The sequence below is a fragment of the Neofelis nebulosa genome, chromosome 1 (assembly GCF_028018385.1).
Source record: "Neofelis nebulosa isolate mNeoNeb1 chromosome 1, mNeoNeb1.pri, whole genome shotgun sequence".
NCBI lineage: Eukaryota > Metazoa > Chordata > Mammalia > Carnivora > Felidae > Neofelis > Neofelis nebulosa.
In genome coordinates, this window is record NC_080782.1 from 51,388,873 (window position 1) to 51,404,228 (window position 15,356).

Consider the following 15,356-nt stretch of genomic DNA (forward strand, 5'->3'; position numbering starts at 1 on the left):
ATAGTGAGTAGAGGGTAAGAATACTCTGAGTATCCTATAACGCATAGGAAACCTCCCACCCCCACAACCAAGAATTAGCCAGCCTAAAATGCCGAGGTTGAGTGCCCAGGTTGAAACACGCTGCTCTACGATTTCAGTCACTGCAGTTACAACACTACCTGAATCTTGTATTTACTTGTCTGTGTTGGTCCCTCACTCTACTGTCAGCTTCTTGACTAGAAATCAGGGTTTCTCAGAATATATAGGCCACGGCAGATCTCAGCATAAACTGTTGAAGGAAAGAAGTTAATGATAGTTTGTAGTAGGTGCACTGGGGCATACTAGCTAGCCCATGGCCCCCCATTCTTGACCACTCCTACATATTACAGTGGTGGGTCCTGGCAGCCATATTTGCACTATTTGACTCTGCTTCTTTGTCCTAGTTATTGGAAACAGAAGTGGGGATACCAGTTCTCACCTTAGCCCGTCATATTTCTTCTCCAGGGAATTTAGAATTGCTGCTAAAAGGCAATACTCAGTCTCTACTGGTTACTTGAACTTGGGAGCTATAGAGCAGCCATCTTTGACCATGGCATGTGAAAACTCTGATTGGAGGAGGAGGATAAATCCATGGTGGGTGGGCACAGACACAAGAGAATGTGGCATTCCCCTGACAGTAACTTTGGTTTCCAACAATGGCTTTCCACCTGCTGGTTCCACTAAGCCCATGTGTGTCTCTCTTACACATTCTTTTCCAGGGTCTCGTTTTTATTACCTTTATCATAGACTCCCTCTATTTTATTTTGGTCTGAGTGGGTTTCTGTATACACAGAACCAAAGAGTCTTGACTAAGTGACAAGCCAGGAAACATAGCCCAATTTTCTTAACCTTTAATACAAGGTTCTTACTTTCCCCAAACCATGAGAGTTTGGAGGAGAAAAGAAAAAGCAACAGAGAGCCCAGTTAGAAGGCACCTTTATCATCCCATTTTCAATGGTCTACAAAGGGTAGTTGGAAAGGCCATCCTTATTTTTAGATGATTGCCCAGAAAGAGTGACTAATGCCTAGGGGGCTTACTTTAGACTCTAAACTATATAAAGTTGCAGAGGCATGAGCTCCCCTCTGTAAGTGAAAGGCATTAACAATTTACTTCAGTTTCAATGCATCAAAAGAGGCTCATGGAGACAATTATTTGCTGAAGGGCACATGACCTTGTTGGACCTGACATTTATTTTATCTTCCTTTGAAAACAGTTAAGATTGCACAATTGATATTTCGCACTTCTAATCTTTTGCTTCTTGGTGCTTACCACAAAGAAATTAACAATACTAGCAATAGTAAATGATTAAATCTGGATGTTGGCTCAGAATAGACTCAGAAATTTTTTGTTTTTGAAGGAAAACAGAGAAATCGAAAACTTCTCTGGCTGTATGAAGGTTTCAGGGATATGGCCACACAAATGTGAAGCACTCCTGATTGCCTCTAGCTGTGATGGCTGGGGAAGCAAAGAAAACAGCAGCCACAACTGCTGGTGTTGGCTCAGCCATCAAGTTTGGCCTGAGAACAAATTCTGTCAATGGGGTGTTTTCAAATGCAATGCTAGCCATTCCCAAAGTGAGCCTACCCTCTGCTTGTTCTTTGACTTCCTCCCATAAATCTGGGATAGTTTTCTAGAGAAATAGCTTTTACATTCCCTCACCTATTTGGTCCTTGATTTACCCGGCATAGATGCCAAGTAACATTTACACAATGGATTAAGGACCCTCTGAGATCATCGCTGTTCTCCATGGCAGACTGTGCATTTGTAAAAGCTTGACTGCTTTCTTGTCGACAACCAGCCATTTCTTCTTTTTCTTTCTTTCTTTTTTTTTGGGGGGGGGGGGAGTTAAATGTGTATTTATTTTTGAGAGACAGAGTGCAAGCCGGGGAAGGGCAGAGAGAGGGGGACAGAGGATCCGAAGCAGGGTCTGCACTGACAGCAGAGAGCCCAACGTGGGGCTCGAACTCACGAACCTTGAGATCATGACCTGAGCTGAAGTCATAAATCAACCACTGAGCCACCCAGGTGTGCCCCTCTTCTTTTTCTTCATTACAAAAACTCCACCCCCTTTTTTGGAGGGTGGGGGAATGGTTAACTCATCATTGTTTCCAGGTCTCAAAATACTTTTTTCCTCATCTATTTTCTTTGGTGACCTCCAACTCCAAACACCTTTCTCCTTGGTGCTGGTTGAATTACAATTTTTTCAAAAATCTTGTTTTCTTACAGCCTTTATTTTAGGCTGTAGATCTTCATCAGTACAGAGTGTACAAGGTGAGCCCTTGGTTTGGCAAGCCTTTTGTCTCTGCTCCCTAAACCTCTGGTGTCAGGATTAGATGAGAAATAAAGAGTTTGAAACATTCTATTCAGTTGATTGGCAAACAATCATTTCAGATACAAAAAAACTCTATCTGCATGAAAGGATTTTGTACACTGATTTTGGAAAAAAAAAAGAATAGGAAAAAAAATAAGATGATTCCTTGGATAATCAAAGTCAGAATTTCTTTGACTCTCTGGAGAAAAATCCCATGCTAGCTCCCTCACATTTTTTTTCCTTCAGCAGCCTGTATTAGAGTGTGGAAAAGCAGCAGGAGGAGAAAAAAGTCTGTCATTTTAATGGGACTACGGAGACCACTTTGAAATTTTGAACATTTCCATGAGAACAAATAGCTTCTACCTGATGTCATAGCTGCTTGTTCTCTTTAAGGCTCCAAGCGAGTAGGCGAGTTTTCCTGACGTAGGATATGGTTGGGTCCTTCAGGACATTGAAGGATGTCACTCGTGGGGCATGGTCGGCTCCCTGGTCTGTGCCTGTTCCCTGAGCCAGGACTTTGATTTCAGCGTTCCTTTCTCTAAAGCCACGGCCACTGCAGCCCAGCAGTGACTCAAGCAGATGGCTGTTGGTGACAAGCCTCTTCTGATTGGTAATAAAAATACCAGAAGCTACACTGCATTGTGTACAAATACGTGAGGCTATTGCAGATTCCTTTGTATCTCTAGATTCTATTTTGAGAGCGGGTTGATCTTCTCCATGCAGAACCCTCACAGAATGAGCAATCACGCCAGGTGGGTGCTTGAAGCGCTATTGCAGTTTGTGAAAGTCAAGATTTGTTTGTTTGTTTGTTTGTTTGTTTTAATCAGCCTTCAAAACCATACCCTTACCCTCTAGGATTTCTGACTGACTGCCCGTGATCTGGGGTGGGGTGGGGGGGAGAAAGAATTTGGATCTTATACAAAAACCATCAGAGGCTCTTCCCAGTTGAAAAACGAACTCAGATTGTACTGCCTCTCTCTTCCCTTAAGAGATGCTGCTAAATGAACAATACTGTGGGAAAATGCAGAACTGCGGATGGGAACAGAAGTTGGGGCAGAATCTGGGGCGCCTGGGTGGCTCGGTAGCTTGAGCGTCCAACTTTGGCTCAGGTCATGATCTCACACTCCGTGAGTTCGAACCCTGCATCAGGCTCTGTGCTGACAGCTCAGAGCCTGGAGCCTGTTTCAGATTCTGTGTCTCCCTCTCTCTCTGACCCTTCCCCGTTCATGCTCTATCTCTCTCTGTCTCAAAAATAAATAAAACGTTAAAAAAAATACATAAATAAATAAATAAATAAATAAGTTGGGGCAGAATCTAAATGCCCAGAATCCACTTCCTGCTCAATGACTCTAAGAACAGGTGAGAGTTGAAGTTTGAACTTCTTTTGCTTCATTTATGGCACTGGTTCACAAACATTTCAGCATCAAATCACCTGGGGAGCTTTTATAAAATTGCAGATTCCCAGGTCAGAACCTCACTCAGAGGTTCTAATTGGGAAAGTTTAATTTTTTTTTTTAATGTTTGTTTATTGTTGACAGAGAGAGAGAGAGAGAGAGAGAGAGAGAGACAGAGCATGAAGGGGGAGGGTCAGAGAGAGAGGGAGACATAGAATCTAAAGCAGGCTCCAGGCTCTGAGCTGTAAGCACAGAGCCCAACATGGGGCTCAAACTCACAGACTATGAGATCATGACCTGAGCTGAAGCCAGACGCTCAAGCGACTGAGCCACCCAGGCGGCCCCTCTGATTGGAAGAGTTTAGACTGGGGCCAGGGATTCTATATTTGGGATAAGAAGCCTAGGTGACTCCAACCTGCTACTGCTACACTAAAATGTGATATTAATAAGTTTAAAAGTCATGGGGCCAACTGTGACCCACATCAGCTAACTGCTAACTCTGTGGCCCCAATCTACCAATCATGAGGGTTCTGGGTGGGGGTGTGAGAAACACTGGCATGGAGAGAAAAGATAACAGATAAGGGATCAGAAGGTCTGGTTTCCAGTCTTTGCCCTGTCATTTATTAGCCATGGGACTTTGGGCAAATGTCACTGGGAGGCTCAGTGCCTCATCTATAGAATGGGGCCTATAATTCATGCCTTGCTTACCTCATTGGGTCATGAGGATCAAATTAGAAATAACTGGGTAAAAAAATTACATGTTAGAAGTCACAATATTTTCATAAAGAGGCAGTACTTTCCCTCTTGAGTCTAATGATGGCCTACTCACACTCAGCATCCCCAGACCCAAGCACCTCTGCTCAATGAACCAAGGGAAGCCTGGTTTATTGTAAGAGCTGATTCCAAATGCAGTTATCATGACCCGGAAGGAAGTGGTTTTTAGAACAGCCAGCTGCATGCTATAAAGGGAAGATTCTGGGGCTCCATCCTGCATCAGAGGCTCTGTGAGTGTGGGTGGGAATTTTAACATTGCCAGAGACCATTCTTCTATAAAAAGTGGGAGAGTCACTGGGCAAGGGAATAATGGATGCTGGGGGCCTAAGAGTTGCACACACAGGTCCTCTTTCCTGCTTCCTGTGGCCCAGGAAAAAAAAAGCATCTTGGTGCGCCAGTCTTTTCTTCATCTCCTGCCCTTCTCCTCTATCCCGTCTACTCTTATTACCTGCCCCCTGGCGGGTCCAGCTATACATGACTGCAGCCTTTGCCGTTTTGCCCTGAAATCATCTCCCTCTAGCAAAACTTGTTCCCTTCCTGTTGGTTCTCAAGCAGTTTCCAAACCCAGTTCCCTTGAAGGTGTGTGGTACAGGTTCTGGCACCCCCAAGACTCAGTTTTTGTTTTTAAACAGATTTTTTTTTTATATTTTATCATTTTTTCAAAGCATTCTGTCAAGGCATTCCTAGAGCGATTCTAGCAGAGGAATATGAGTCATTAGCACCAGGTCAGGTGCTAATGGGCCAGGACAACATTGGGGACAAGTATCCCCACCCCTCAGCCTGCATAGCTGAGGAAGCCAAGCCAGCTCTCCATGCCTGTCAGTCAGCCTGATTCCAAAACGCTGTTTCCTGGGCTCTTATCCTCTCCCTGGCCCACTCCCTTTCTCTATTTTAAAACAATGCAACAAGGTGTTTCTGCTTTGCATATGGAAGGCCTCCTTTCCTTGGAGTTTTGTCATTTTATCACCCAGCTCCAGAGAGTAGTCAGCCGGGCTCTGAGCTGAGACGGCGGCCTCGGATTTCCCAAAGCCTTCAATTCCTCCCCCAAGGGGTTGGCAGCCTCCCTCCTGGGCAGAGCCTGGCTCAAGCAGCCCTGGTTTTCTGTTTATTGATTTCTAGTTGTGACATGGGGCTCATCATGCCAAAATTCTCAAGGCTGATGTTGCCCCAAAGTACGATTAATGAAAACTCCTTCCACGAATACTGTGTTTTGATGACGGCAGTGAGTCTTCAGGCAACATTTCTAAGGATTGTTTTTGCTTGGTTTGAGGAATGTTTTTTTTTTAACTTCTTTCTTTTAAATTGAAAAGAACATAAAATGGACAGTAGATTAAGAAAGGATAAATATGTAAGGTGAACTTGAGGAAAAGACTAATTTTAACAACCTCCAAGAGGGGAGAGGTGATGGACCCTCCAGTTGGTAAAGCATCAGAGTCAGGCAGCTACGGGTGAGGGAATGCTTGGTAGTAAGCAAAACTGAGAGCACCAGAACGTAACTACTCTTTTATGATATCCTAGCTTTTACAGATATTCTCCCAGGAATAATAGGCTGAAAAAGTCCTGCTGCATCCCATCAACATGTAGAGGAGGAATCAACAAACTGCCATCCACCCCCTATTTTTATAGTTTTATTGCAATAGAGCCATACCCATTCCTACTGTCTGCAACTGTATGCATGCTACACAAAGTGATTACAGCAGATCACATGCTCCACTACATCAGAAATATTTGCTGTCTTGTCCTTTACAAAAAGAGCTTGCCCACATCTGGTCTAGATGCTGTATCCTCTAGATCACTACTTTATAAACTTTTCCCCTTAGCAACAGAATACCTTTTTTTTTTTTTTTTTTGCAAAGAATATTCCGGGCGCCTGGATGGCTCAGTCAGTTGAGAGTCTGACTGTTAATTTTGGATCAGGTCATGATTCCAGAGTTGTGGGATTGAGCCCCACATCTGGGTCCATGCTGAGCGTGGAGCCTGACTTGGGATTCTCTCTCTCTCTCTCTCTCTCTCTCTCTCTCTCTCTCTCCCCCTCTCTGCCCCTCTCCCCTGCTCACACATACTTTCTCTCTATCTAAAATTAAAAAAAAAAAAAAAAAAAAAAGAAGAACAAGAAGAAGAAAGCTGGAAGTATTACAATTCCAGATTTCAAGATATACTACAAAGCTATTGTAATCAAAACAGTATGGTACTGGCACAAAAATAGACAGAGAACAGAATAGAGACCCCAGAAATAGAGCCACACTTATGTGGCCAATTAATCTATGACAAAGTTAAGACTACATTAAAAAAAAAAAAAAAGCTTTTGCAGAGCAAAGGAAACCATCAACACAACAAAAAGGCAACATACTGAATGGGAGAAGATATCTGCAAATGCTATGTCTGATAAGGGGTTAATATTCAAAACATACAAAGAACTTATACAACTGAAGGCTTAGAAAACAATCTGATTTTAAAATGTACAGAGGACCTGAATAGACATTTTCCCAAAGAAGACATACAAATAGTCACCTGACACATGAAAAGATGCTTAACATCAGTAATCATCAGGAAAATGCAAATGAAAACCACACTGAGATATCACCTTACACCTGTCAGAATGGCTAAAATAAAAAAGACAAGAGATAACAGATGTTGGCAAGGATGTGGAAAAAAAAGGAACTCTCATGCACAGTTGGTGGGAATGTGAATCGGTACAGCCACTATTGAAAACAGTATGGAGGTTCCTCAAAAAATTAAAAATAGTTCTATTTTTAATATGATCCAATGCTTCCACTACTGGGATATTTAGTGAAAGAAAATGAATACACCAATTTGAGAAGATATATACACCCTATATTTATTGCAGCATTATTACAATAGCCAAGATATGGAAGCAACCTAAGGGTCCATTGATAGATGAATGGATAAAGAAGAGGAGGTATGTATAAAATGGAATATTACTAAGCCAAAAAAAGATAAAATCTTGCCACTTGTGACAACAGGGATGGACCTATCATGCGAGGTGAAATAAGTCAGACTGAGAAAGACAAATACCATATGATTTCATTCACATGTGGAATCTGAAAAACAAAACAAATGAAAAAACAAACAGATAAAAAGCAGAGTCAGACCTATAAATACAGAGAACAAACTGAAGGGCAAAAATGGGTGAAGGGGAGTGGGAAGTACGGGTTTCCAGTTATGGAATGAATAAGTCCTGGGAATAAAAGATACAGCATAGGAAATATAACTAATGGTATTGTAATAGCGTTGCATGGTGGCAGATGGTAGCTACACCTGTGAGCATAGCTGAAGGTACAGAGATCACAGTGAATCACTATGTAGTACACTTGAAATTAAGGTTACATTGTGTGTCAACTATACTAAAAAAAAAAAGAGTAAAGAAATCACTGCACAATATATGCTTCTTGAAGGCGGGGTACTGCCTTGGTTTCTTTGTGTCTGTCTAGTGACTGACACAGAAAATACACTCAAGATAAGTATGAAGGACGAATAATGGAACGAAGTGCCTCTAATTAAGACCCTCCATGGTCACTTTTGAATCTCTCTCTGCCCCCCTGGCATCTAATGTCTCCCCAAGAGTGATTTGTACCCACTGTCTCCTCTTCCTATATTCTCATTACTGGTTTCTGACTTTAGTCCCATTGCTCTGCTGGAACTGTTGTCACCAAGGTCCCCAATGATATTCTTAACTACCACAGTCCATGGACATTACTGAGCTCCTATCTTCAGGTGAGCCTTTGGGCATTTGACAATTTCTGAATCTTCCCGCCCCTTGGGCTTCTCATTACACCACAACCTCCTGGCTGTTTTTGCTTGTTTTTGATCTTGCTTCCCTGTCTCTGAAACTGGCTCCATTTTGCCTGCCCCTAAACGATGGTGTCCTATAAGCACTGACATTGCAGCAACTGAAATCTAAATGTCGAGTGCTACAAGTCACAACTTCAAGTGTATCCTCCTTCCTAAATTTTTGACTCATTTATTGAATCCCTTATGACACAGCCCCGCCTGGCACCCCCAACTCAACCGTTCCTAATCTGAATTCACTATGGCTCTCACAAGCTGCTTCCTTTGATGACACGATTGCCTGGCCTATTCTTGTCAACTTCTACCTGGGTGCCTCAACTCGAACAGCAAACACCAGATTCTGCCCACTTTGCAATCTAAGAGTTTCTTCTCTTTTTAAAGAGAAAAACCATTTTTTGTTTAATAAATTATACAGAAATGGGTTTATTATTTTGTGACAAAAATGCAAAGTATGATGAATTATTAACCTCTTTCAATTTATTCAAATTTTTTAAATTTTATTTTTTTAATTTACATCTAAATTAGCATATAGTGCAACAATGATTTCAGGAGTAGATTCCTTAGTGCCCCTTACCCATTTAGTCCACCCCTTCCCACACGCCCTCTAGCAACCCTCTGTTGTTCTCCATATTTATGAGTCTCTTATGCTTTGCTCCCCTCCCTATTTTTATATTATTTTTGTTTCCCTTCCCTTATGTTCATCTGTTTTGTCTCCTAAAGTCCTCATATGAGTGAAGTCATATGATATTTGTCTTTCTCTGACTAATTTCACTTAGCATCATACCCTCCAGTTCCATCCACATAGTTGCAAATGGCAAGATCTCATTCTTTTTGATTGCCAAGTAATACTCCATTGTATATAAATACCACATCTTTTTTGTCCATTCATCCATCGACGGACATTTGGGCTCTTTCCATACTTTGGCTATTGTTGATAGTGCTGCTATGAGCATAGGGGTGCATGTGTGCCTTCAAAACAGCACCCCTGTATCCCTTGGATAAATACCTAGTAGTGCAATTGCTGGGTCATAGGGTAGTTCTATTTTTAGTTTTTTGAGGAACCTCCATACTGCTTTCCAGAGTGGCTGCACAAGCTTGCATTCCCAGCAATCTAAGAGTTTCTTGACTCCATCCCCTTTATTCATCTCTTATCACTCCCTTGGGATGATGAGTGTCCCAGTTGGTCTCCTGAAGCCTAGAGTGTAGCCCATTCTCCTCTGTGCAGCTGGAGGGATTATGTCACTCCTTGCTCCCCCAGTGCCCACATACTTACAAGCTCTCCATGGCATCCCACTGCTCATGGCATCAAGGCCAGAGTTTATCAACATTACTTACAAGGTTGTACAAGGGCTTGTTCCTATGGTCTCTCTGATCTCATCATGGATACCTCTCTTCACTCGCGGCCTCTGAGCCATGCTGCATGTCATGCTTCTTCCAACCAAAGAGGCTTAATCCAACCTTTGCCTTTGTCTGATATGGCCATCCCTAAATAACACTTATTCATCCTGTGACTCTGAACCCAAACACCACTTTCTCTGGGATGCTACTTTCCCTGACTGAACCAAATGCAGCCACCATGGGATTTCGGGGCACCATGAATGTCTCCTTCCTAACTCTTGCACTTGTCTTATACTTTTGTGCCTGGTTTTGTAATTATTGCTTGATATATATCTCCTACTAGACCCTAATCTCCGTGTGGGCAGGAACAAAGTCTGAATTTACTCTTCCACTTATCCCAGTGGCTACCCCAGCACTGCATGTCCAGTAAGTGGTACGTGAAAGTGCAAATAGTCATTGAGTGAATAAAATTGTGTCCCTTTCTAGAATTGTTCCCCTTAAATGTCTCCTGAATACATTCTACCTGAAAGATACACCAGATCTTATCTGGGCTTGCCCTTAAATGATTCCCCATTGGCTGCAGGATAAAGTTAAGCCTCATGCCATACAAGCCCTGTCATGATCTTGACCATTCTCTGGGCTCATCTCTTGGCCTCACTGTTGGGAACTTTATGCTGTTGCAACCCAGGCCTCCTTCCTGTTTTTAGCACACATCATCCTATGTCATACCTTTGTTCCTTGTGCAGACTTCACTCAGATTCACTGACTGTTAACATTTCGCACATTTGCTTTCTGTCTCTATCTATATGTGTATGTGTGAGTATATGTGTACTTGGGGGAGGATTTGAGAGTAAGTTGAAGCCATCGTGACACTTCGCTGCTGAGTATTTCAGCAACTGTCATCTAAGAATAAGGTCATTCTCCTCTATAACCACAACATAATTATCACACTTTTGAAATTTAGCATTAATAGAATACCATCATGCAGATTAAATTCATATTTTCCCAATTGTCTGAGTAATGAAATTTATAGCTCCTTGTTTTATTTTGTTTTGTTTTCCCTCATCCAGTTTTGCTCCTCCCCCATCCCCTGTTCTAGGTCTGGTTTGCTGCCTCTACTTCCTCATTTCCACTCTGATTTCACAAAGGGCAGAAGTTTCAAGCTGTACATCAAAACCTGTTTCTTCTATCTGAGCACAGAGCCTGTCCTCATTCCGGGCGCCCTTTGAATTTGGGTGTGTGCCTGTGTGGCCAACTTCTGATGGGTACAACCTTCAAGGTCAAGGTTTTTAAGAAGTAGAGAGATCTCATCTGCATTCTCTCCTTTTACCAGCTGAATGTGGACAATGAAGATAAGGCTCTAGGGAACAGTGGAGACACAAGATAGAAGGAGCCCTGGGTCTTCAAATCACTGGACAGAGGAAAGTGTCACGCCAACCAGGGACACATGCCTTGGGTTGTTAGATGGGTAGAAATAAGTTTCTATTATGTTTGAGCCCTTATACAGCTGTGGATCTACTTGTTACAGCAGCCAGTATCACCAAATGAAGTTAAAGATCCTTCCGTGGAAAGGGAGTGGATGGATCTTCTCACCCAGAACCTCTTACCTCAGGGGAGAAAGAGCAGTGCAGGAGAGGCTCGGATGTCACAGGCCGGGAAACAGGTAGTCCCAGGAGCTAAAGCCCTGGGACAGAGAAGGAACACCACTAGGTACAGGAGCTCAGCCCACAGGAACTCCAGTCCCGGGTCTCTGTCTTCCAACTTCTATGCATGCTTGTGTCTAACTATGCCTTTGTGCAATGAGGAGTCCATTTTTTAAGTTGTACCAGAGAAATTAGTCAACACAGCGGCTTTTTTCTAAATGCAGAAAACTAACAAAATAGAGAAAATCCATAAAAGTTTGCTTTGACAATATGAAGATAATATAAACAAAGAATTACAGCCATTATGTGAACTTCTCATTTTGTCTAGTTACTATGCAGCACAATAAGAAGACTTATCATTAAATATGTCAGATTTGCTTTGTTGTCAGTTTATTTGATCGCGACGCCAAACTTTCATCTTGAATGTACAGCGTGCATTGTTCATGCTGCAGCTCACAGCTTAACAAACTAGAGTCAAACTCACTATCCTCTATCATAAACAGCTTTATGGCTGAGTAAAATTTGAGAACATTTCATCAGTATTTACATTTTATGGGTTTTGTCAACTTGCTTTAATTTTCAACCGTGTGGACTGAATTAGAAAGATGCTAAACAGTGAGACTGTTGCTGAGCCAGAGATCTGAGGCTTTCGAGGGATCCTTTGGTCTTAGCAAAGCCTGGCTGCTTCATGCCACACTCCTGGTCGGTCAGACCAGGCTGAGGTTTGCCCATCAGTCTGACTTTGCTTCCAAGACCTCCACATCTGCTTACATTAAATTAATTGTATATATTACTTGCAATATTGTATATATTAAGTGCATAATAATATACCAACGTTATTAAAGTGTTCTGGCAAAACTACTCTATGTGAACAGAGGAAAATATCACAGTCCAATACCGGATGATGCTAATAAAATAATAATAACAGCATCCAACACTTACTGAGCAGATACTATGTGCCAGGTACTGCCCTAACTGTTTTCCAACTTAATGAATGTTTACAGTAATCCCAGGAGGGAGGAAGAGTGGCTCATTACTTCCTCACATAAATTTTGAGACAATACAGAACTTCCCAAAGTCACAAAGCCTGGCTAGCTAGGGCTAACCCATAAATGAGGTAAGTAACCTTACTCACTCCTTCCAACTTCTCTTTTACTACACTTTCTCCTTTACTACATCTTGAGAAAATACCAGTCCTGGCTTAGGTGAAAGGGAGAGGGAGGGGGATTTGTGTTCACTGCTCCTCACTGTTCATTGAAAACTTGGGGAGTGTTGACATTGTTGTGGGGTGAGGTAGGAGAGCTCATATCACACCTGTTCAACAATGATATATTCAACAAATGTATATTGTATTCAACATGTATATATAAGATAAATATAACACACACACACATAAAACAAATATATGTACATATATATCGCTGGGTGCTGAGGACAACCTTGTTCTCAACAAGCTTATGATTTCCTTGGGGAAGGCTGAAGGGTGAACAATTACAATACACTGGAAAAGTGCTGTGATGACAGGAGTGTGGGCCTCTGTGGGAAGGAACCTCTAACCCAAATTTAAGGGCAAATGGGGAAGGCTTCCTGGAGAAAGAGGCATCTATGCTGAGACCTATAGGACAGGAGGGAACAAAACAGGAGAAGAAAGAAGGCAAGAAAAGAGAGTTCCAGGCTGCGGAAGCAGCACCACACTAGCGGTCTGTACCAGGAGAGATGGTTACATACGGCCCATTGACACTACACTGGCTTCACCAGATGAAGCGCTAAACAGCCCTTTCCAGAAAGTTTTCTCCTCTCTACTACAGGGCCTGATTTTCTCGACATTGATCCATTGACAAATGTTTCTATCAATAAACCAATCAGATTTATTATTTACTACACAGAAGGCACCGGGTGAGGCCTAGAGGAGACTTCCAAGAGCTCTGAAACTCTGCTTCTATTTTCAGAGTTTACTGAGTGTGGGTTTGGAACATTCTCAGAGGGGAAAAAAAAGAGAGAGAGAGGGAGAGAGAGAGAAATTTAATAGTAATCCAGACATCAGAGGAGGAGGAAGAATGATAGGAGGCTGAAACACTCAGCCTGGCTTTAGACCCTCACTCAGCCACACCCTCACTATGCACGCATGCTTGAGCTACTCAACCTTTCTGAACTCCGGCTCCCCATTCATCGAGTGGGAAAAATAAAAGGTCCCTTTCAGGAAGATGGCAGGGATTAAATAGGGACCGCCTGTACAGCACCTAGCATGCTGCCCAGCACAGAGCAAGCTCTCGATAAATGTCTTAACCGTGATCATATTATTATAATTTCCCTTAATTCGCCCCATAAATACTTGGGTGCCTCCTCCGTGGTGCCTCTTGTACTTTTTATTTCAGGACTCCTGGGTTCATGACACACCAACCATCACCCCAGCACCCGACTCCTCTTCTTCCATTGGACTCTGCCCTCAAGCCTGCAGCATATAGCCAAAGAAACACAACTCATGAGCCCTGGGGAAGCTGGTTTTCCTGTCTAGAAGCCGTCCTCAAAGTCTCCTGGGCACTTCCCCAAGTCTCCCCGGCCTGTTTGTCTCTGCACACACAGATTGCTTTCTCCTGACCGCTTGCAGCCCTGTCTTTACTCGGCCATTAATTGTACATCATCCCTGACATCTTTTACCGTGTTCTGCTATATTTTTATTTATTATTGATTCTACACATGCCTAACATTTGCTAAGTCCAAACCATGCGCTGACAGCACTTAGCAATGGTCTTGCTGAAGGGATAAAAGACTATTAAATTGGGTTGAAACATCTAGTTTTAAACCGTTATAGAGTGCATGCTCAAACAGAATCAGGAACCAAAGGCATATTTGTTTAAAAGAAAAAAACAAAAAACAAAAAATGCTAGCATCTAGTCAATTACCCAGTAAAAAACAAGACTTATGTGAGAGTTTTAAAATAACAACACTGGGGGCGCCTGGGTGGCGCAGTCGGTTAAGCGTCCGACTTCAGCCAGGTCACGATCTCGCGGTCCGTGAGTTCGAGCCCCGCGTCAGGCTCTGGGCTGATGGCTCAGAGCCTGGAGCCTGTTTCCGATTCTGTGTCTCCCTCTCTCTCTGCCCCTCCCCCGTTCATGCTCTGTCTCTCTCTGTCCCAAAAATAAAAAAATAAAAAAAAAAAAACCGTTAAAATAACAACACTGAAGGCAACTCTTATTTATTTGTTTGTTTGTTTGTTTGTTTAATTCATGGATGATGGTGAGGAGGTCTCCTGTGTTTTTAACCCCAGTGCCTGGGGCAACCGGAGCACCATTCGGAGAGGCTGGAGGATGACGGGAGAGCAGGTATGATGGTGATGGTGAGACACAGTAAGTTTAAGTTGCAGACAAGTTAATTTCAAGGCCATAGTAGGCCACACAAGTGAAAATGTCCAATCAAGCAGCTGGCAGTCTGGGAATGAGTTGAGGAGAGAGGGCAGAAGTGGATAGAGGCATCCTTCCCAGAAGAGATGGCCACACTTTAAGCAGAAGTCTTTTGGTGCCAGACATCCAAGGAAGGGGCACACATTTACCAGGGTGAGTAACACATCGCCAGGCCTCCTTGGACTTCTTTGCCCAAATTGGAGAAAACTGACTGAGACCCAAGAGGTCTGGGGCTAAAGCCCCGGGGGGCTTACCTTTGAATTTTCCTGTTCTATCTTAATACATCCTGTGAATTTTCCATTCCACTCCACAATACACAAATAATATTTTAAATTACTTTTGAGTAAAACTGACTGTGATGGATGACAGGTGGCATTTAGCCTGTGGCTTCACATAGGACAAATTATCCCAGGCATAAGAGGGAGTTCACACTTCAGCTTGAAAAGCAAGGCATTCAGCAAGGAGCCAAGTGTTTGTTTTTGCTTTTGTGTTTTTCCCCCTCTTTGGCAGGGATCAGATCTTGAGATTGGCTAGCCAATTAGCAGGGCAAGCATGGGAGTGAGTGGAACCCCAGACAGGGAAGTTTTGATGAGGGTGAGGCCATCAAGAAAGGTCTGGTTGCTGAAAGGGTACGTAGCTGAAGGGATTGCCTGAGTTACATCACGT

General features: G+C 42.8%; 1 long non-coding RNA gene across 1 annotated transcript; it reads left to right on the forward strand.

Moving 5' to 3' along the window:
- The first annotated feature begins 2,800 nt into the window (after positions 1 to 2,800).
- Positions 2,801 to 14,080, forward strand: LOC131507312 (uncharacterized). Its single transcript, XR_009259439.1, has 2 exons — positions 2,801 to 3,082; positions 10,746 to 14,080. It is a non-coding gene; the product is annotated as an uncharacterized LOC131507312 (long non-coding RNA).
- The last annotated feature ends 1,276 nt before the right edge of the window (positions 14,081 to 15,356 follow it).